Source organism: Kogia breviceps, chromosome 3 (genome assembly GCF_026419965.1).
Source record: "Kogia breviceps isolate mKogBre1 chromosome 3, mKogBre1 haplotype 1, whole genome shotgun sequence".
NCBI classification, from domain to species: Eukaryota; Metazoa; Chordata; class Mammalia; order Artiodactyla; family Physeteridae; genus Kogia; species Kogia breviceps.
Window position 1 is genome coordinate 25,003,744 of NC_081312.1, and position 5,850 is coordinate 25,009,593.

Consider the following 5,850-nt stretch of genomic DNA (forward strand, 5'->3'; position numbering starts at 1 on the left):
TCCTTAGATATGACACAAAGTGTAATGCATAAAAGAAAAAAATGAAAATCAGATTTCTTCAAAACTAGAAACTCTGGTCTGCAGAAGACACTGTTAAGAGAATGAAAAGACAAGCTACAGACTGGAAGAAAATATTTTCAAATCACATGCTTAACAAAGGTCTTTTTTTTTTTTAACATCTTTATTTGAGTATAACTGTTTTACAATAGTGTGTTAGTTTCTCCTTTATAACAAAGTGAATCAGTTATACATATACATATGTTTCCATATCTCTTCCCTCTTGCGTCACCCTCCCTCCCACCCTCCCTATCCCACCCCTCTAGGTGGTCACAAACCACAGAGGTGATCTCCCTGTGCTATGCGGCAGCTTCCCACTAGCTATCTAATTTACATTTGGTAGTGTATATATGTCCCTGCCAGTCTCTCACTTCATCACAGCCCACCCTTCTCTCTCCCCATATCCTCAAGTCCATGCTCTAGTAGGTCTTCAACAAAGGTCTTGTATCCAGAGTATATAAAGAATTCTCAAAACTCAACAACAGGAAAACAAGTAGCATAATTTTAAAATGGGCAAAGGACTGAAATAAACACTTCACCAAAGAGGATATATGGATGTCAAAAAAAGGTTCAACATTATTAACCATTAGGAAAATGCAAATTAAAATCATAGTGACATACCGTTACACACATTAAATGGCTAAAATAAAATTTTAAATACCCAAAGTGCCAAGTACTGATTAAAACATGGACTAACTAGAACTCTCCCACCTTGCTGGTAGGAATGCAAAATGGTGTGGCCACTCCAGAAAACAGTTTGGCAATTTCTTATAAAGTTAAACGTACACTTGCCATATGACCCAGCAATCCAGCTTCTAATTATTTACCCTAAGAAATGAAAACCCAAGTTCACACAAAAACCTGAACACAAATGTTTATAGTGGCTTTATTCATTATTGCCCCAAACTGGAGGCAACCTAACTATCCTTCAAAAGGTGAACGGATAAACCAACTGTGGAAAAACCATACAGTGGAATATCAAGCACTCAGCAATAAAAATGAACAGATTTTAATACACACAACAATTTGAATGAATCTCTAAGGTATTATGCTGAATGAAAAAGCCAGTTTCAAAGGGTGATCTACTATATGATTCCCTTTATATGACATTCTCAAAAACACAGAACTACAGTGATGGCAAACAGACAAGTGAGGGCTTCCCTGGTGGCACAGTGGTTGAGAATCCGCCTGCCGATGCAGGGGACACGGGTTCGTGCCCCGGTCCGGGAAGATCCCACATGTTGCGGAGCGGCTGGGCCCGTGAGCCATGGCCGCTGAGCCTGCGCGTCCGGAGCCTGTGCTCCGCAACGGGAGAGGCCACAGCAGCGAGAGGCCCGCGTACCACAAAAAAAAAAAAAAAAAAAAAAAAAAAAACAGACAAGTGAGTGGCAAAGGTTGGAGGTGAGAAAACAATGTGACTAGAAAGAGCTAGCATGAGGGGTCACTGTTTTAATTATGGTGATGGTTACATAAATCCATATATGTGTCAAAATTAATAGAATCATATACACACAAAACGTTAATTTTACTAAATAATAATTTTTAAATAAAATTTTAAAAATAAATACTGACCTATGAGACAGACAAACTATACCAACTCAAAGCTAAGAATACATTGTTTTGCAGTCCCTTCCCTGATCCTTGCAGATAGTTTGCAAGATTCTCTCAGGCTGTGAGTTACCACAATACGATGAGCTTCAGGGTTCAGAAGCCAACCTGGGGCAGATTGCTACCCTATTTGAGAACCCAACTATTGGGTTCTCAAGAATTTCAGCAAATAAATTAATTGGAAGATGATTCTTAGCATTAACTAATGATTCTTCACTTACCAAAAGGTTCCTTTGCAAAGAGAACTGTCTAGTCCCCTTCAGTCTGTATGGATTGCAGACCTAATGGCAAAGAAATAAAAAACCTAAAACAATGGGAACCACTGCTTATTGAACTGAAGTGATGCCCTACACAGTCCTAAAATTAGTAGGTAAACAATGAGAAAATTGGATGAAATTTATCAATATTTGAGGTACACAAAAATTTTAAAATCCAGCCATTGTCTGCAAGATGTATTCAATAGTTGCTTGACCCAGCATGCAATGAATTACAGGCACACTGGTTGGAGAATCATCATCTAAAGTCTGAATTGCCTTCTCCCCAAAACAGAAAGAGGAAAGTGGAGTTATCTCACTTCTCCTTTTCCCAGCCTCTCTTTCATCATTATTGCCAAGGAGGAAATATCACAAACCTACTGTCAAGACTCTGCAGAGAAACTGGAGAAGTTTTCAGGCCTCTGTCCAGAAGACCCTCTGACTATCTTATTTAATTCTCCCATCAAACCATGAAATAGGTACTTACATTGTTTACGAATGCTTTTGGCTGCAAGGAACAGAATAATCAATTCACAGCAACATTAACAAACAAGGGTTCATTTTTCTCACATGAAACTTGGGCAGTTAGGCTTTGTTTTAGCTGCTCCACGATGGAGGACCCTGAATAGGTGTCTCCACATTCTCCTGGTCTCTTGGGAATAAAATGTTGCCAAAGCCAGAGCATTAGTGAACAAATTTCCATTGTAGGAAGCAGGGGGCCGCATGAGCAGGGGTGGTTCCTCCCACCAACCAACTTCACGTCAAGAAGGAAGCAGGTGTCAGACAGAAGAGAGAGATACTCTTTGTCTGCCTTCTCCTATCAGGGAGGGAAAATGCCAGAACTACCCCCAACATGTTCCCTTTTCATCTCATTGGCCAGAACTGATCACATTCACTCTAGGATCAGGACCTAGGCCCACCTCCCCAGAAATCATGGGAAGTGATACCTGAACAAAATTGATATTCTGTTGGCAAGGAAGAAAAGGAGGCAATAAACATTGCCTGCCATGGTACAGTTACTATTTCCTCCTTTTTACAGAGGAGAAAACTGTGGCTTAGAAAAGATAAGAGACTTGCCCAAGGTCACCCAGCTGATAAGTGCAGAAGCCAGATTGCAAAGCCCAAACTGTCTGGCTGCCAAGCCTGTGCCCTCAACCTCTGTTAGTACCTCTTTGGAATGCAGGTGATGTTGTGATCAATTCCTTCCCTCCCTGAGGCAGCAAGCCAGGAGGGGTAGTAGAGATTGCACTGCTAATGACAACGCAAGTCTTAGAAGAGAGAACAGAGCAAGAGTCCCACTGTGGGTCAGCATCTGGGTGGGTCATCCTGCACCTGCTTACCTGATGGCAGGGGAGAGCATGTCTATGAAATCTCCATCTTCCTGTGGCTCTGTCTTCCTTGACCTCTCCCCACTGGCCTCCATCTTCCTCTTTGAAGAGGCCCTTAGAAACTATCCAAGGGAACAGAGCTGGGTAAGGGATCTGGGTTGGAAATTCGGCCCCTCTGGCCTGCTCCCTGACCCAGCCACTCTGGGCTACTTCCTTGGCCCTGTTCAGTTTGCTCATCTTCTCCCTGCTGATTTTCCTAGGGACCCTGATAGCCAAAATAACTCAAAAGTCACCATATGTGACACTACTGCATACGTATCCTCCCTGAAATGAGGGTTGCAGACTGTATGTATTTCAATGAGAAAACAAATTAGCAGGCAATAAATTGTCCCTCTTTTTCTGTGTTCCTAGTGGGCCCCGAAATTAGCAAGAACCAACTGTCACATTAATTTCACTGTCAGGGGCCAGCACTAAGGCTGACATCATAGTGTTCACTAGCCCGGGTGGGAGGTAGGCACACCTGTGGCCCTGAAGTGGGTCAGTGGGGAAAGGGAAGTGGACCCTATTCAGGAACAGGTCCCATGTCAAATCCTACTGTGTTTTTTTCTGGGCTGTTTCCCAAGAGGAGAGAGCTGGGTCTCTAAAAAGTTAAAGGCATTATGGTTTCGGGCACAGGCACAAATAGATTTTCCAACACTGGTTATGTTCTCAACACACTGCTGGTACCTCCATCCCTGTTTCAGGAGGCCTTGTAAGGAAAGAGCATCTTGTTGTGTTTAAGTAATGGTCTCTCCGTTCCAAAACAATTTCTGCAACATTATTGAGTGGGACAAGGAAGGATTAGCAAGTCCACGGATTATCTGAGCAATAAAGATATACTGCCATAGGCCTTTTCATTTGGAACTCAGTCTTGGTCAATAACAACATCTTACGGCAAGTCGATAAATCCCGGTATCAACCGCCGTGGAAGGAGTGTCAATGCCTGCTGCCGGAAACTTAGTTTATGGCGAATCAAGACCTCGAACGAGGCTTTAAATTTGCTGATGCCTTTTTCTGTGGGGTTTGGTTTGCCGCGGCCCACCCAGCCAGATGGATTCGATGCGTCGTGCTGGGGAAGAGGAAAAGGTTTGTGGCTCTCAGAGTATTAGCAAGTTCATTTCACACTGATGCTGTGACAGAGGCCAGGGGAGGGTTTACAGAGGCGGCATTCATCAAGCTGGCTGGTCGTCCACGACATCCCTCAGGCTTGGAGCAGAGAGACAGGGAAGGGGGGTGCTGATGGCTGGCAGTTCATAGGGAGAATTGTGGCTTTCTTTGAGAGAGGACATGTAGTGAAAAGGGGATGGGATCCGGAGGCTCTGATGACTCCCACGCCAGGAAAGGAGCCAGCTCTCAGGAGCTGTTTGGGACTAAGGGCATTTTCCCTTCCCAGACAGTCTGTGGCAGACTGACTGCAAAAATGGCCCTAATTCTCCATCCTTCCCACACCACTTGCAATGTGACTTGGTAGTTCTTGTCATCAAGAAGTTGAAACTATTTCCCTGTTCTTTAAACCTAGGCTTCCTTGTAAGTTCCTCTGACCGACAGAATGTGGGCAGCAACATATCAGCTCCAAACTAGGCCTCTAGAGGCCTCACCTCCTCCCCTCTCCCTCTCCCTGTCTCCACAACCCCCCTTTCTCCCTCCCCCTTCATGAGAACACCATCAGCTAGCCTTCTGGAGGGGAGAGAGCATGTGGAGAAGAGCCAAGTCTCCCCAGCTGAGGTCATTCAGAACCAATCAGCCTCCAGCCAACCTGACCACAGATGCTGAGCCCAGCTGAGCCCAGCCCAGATCAGCAGAGCCATAAGCCTGTGAGCAATGATAAATGGTTATTGTTTCAAGTCAGTGAGGTTTGGGGGATGTTTTTTGTTTCTTTTTTTGGTGGGGGATGGTTTTTTATGTAGCATTATTATGTCAATAGATAATTGATACATGGTTCATCCAATTGTTTTAGTAACCAAAGCAATGCCCAGGAGAAATCACCCCAGGCCCTGAACTTCAGGGTTCCTGACTCTCTGAGGACCAGAGTTCTACAAACTGGTGCTAAAAACCTGAAGTCTGTATACTACGAACATGCAACAAAACCCCCACAAAGCTAGTCCATGCCTTTCCCAAAACATACTGACAGCAAAAGGCCATACACATTCCCCCAATTTAACTTAATCTTAGGAGTAAATGTAATGATCTCCAAGACAACCAGGACAGCTCTACCTCCAGGACTCTGAACAACACTGCTTTTTTCTGGAATGGATAGACAAATACCAGCTAGCCTCCACGTCCCCACACAGCCTCCCTAAGTCAGTGAAATATTTTGTGTAAAATGGTAAAATTTCTACTGCCCCTGTAATAAATTACCACAAATTTAGTGTCTTCAACAATATAAATATATTATCTGATTGTTCTAGAGGTCAGAAGTCAGACATGGGTCGCAGTGAGCTAAAATCAATGTGGTGTCAGGGCTGCCTTCCCTTCTGGAAGTTCTAGGGGAGAATCTGTACCTTTTCTTTCCAGCTTCTAGAGGTTGCCCTTATTCCTTGGCTCATGGCCCTTTCCCCCATCTT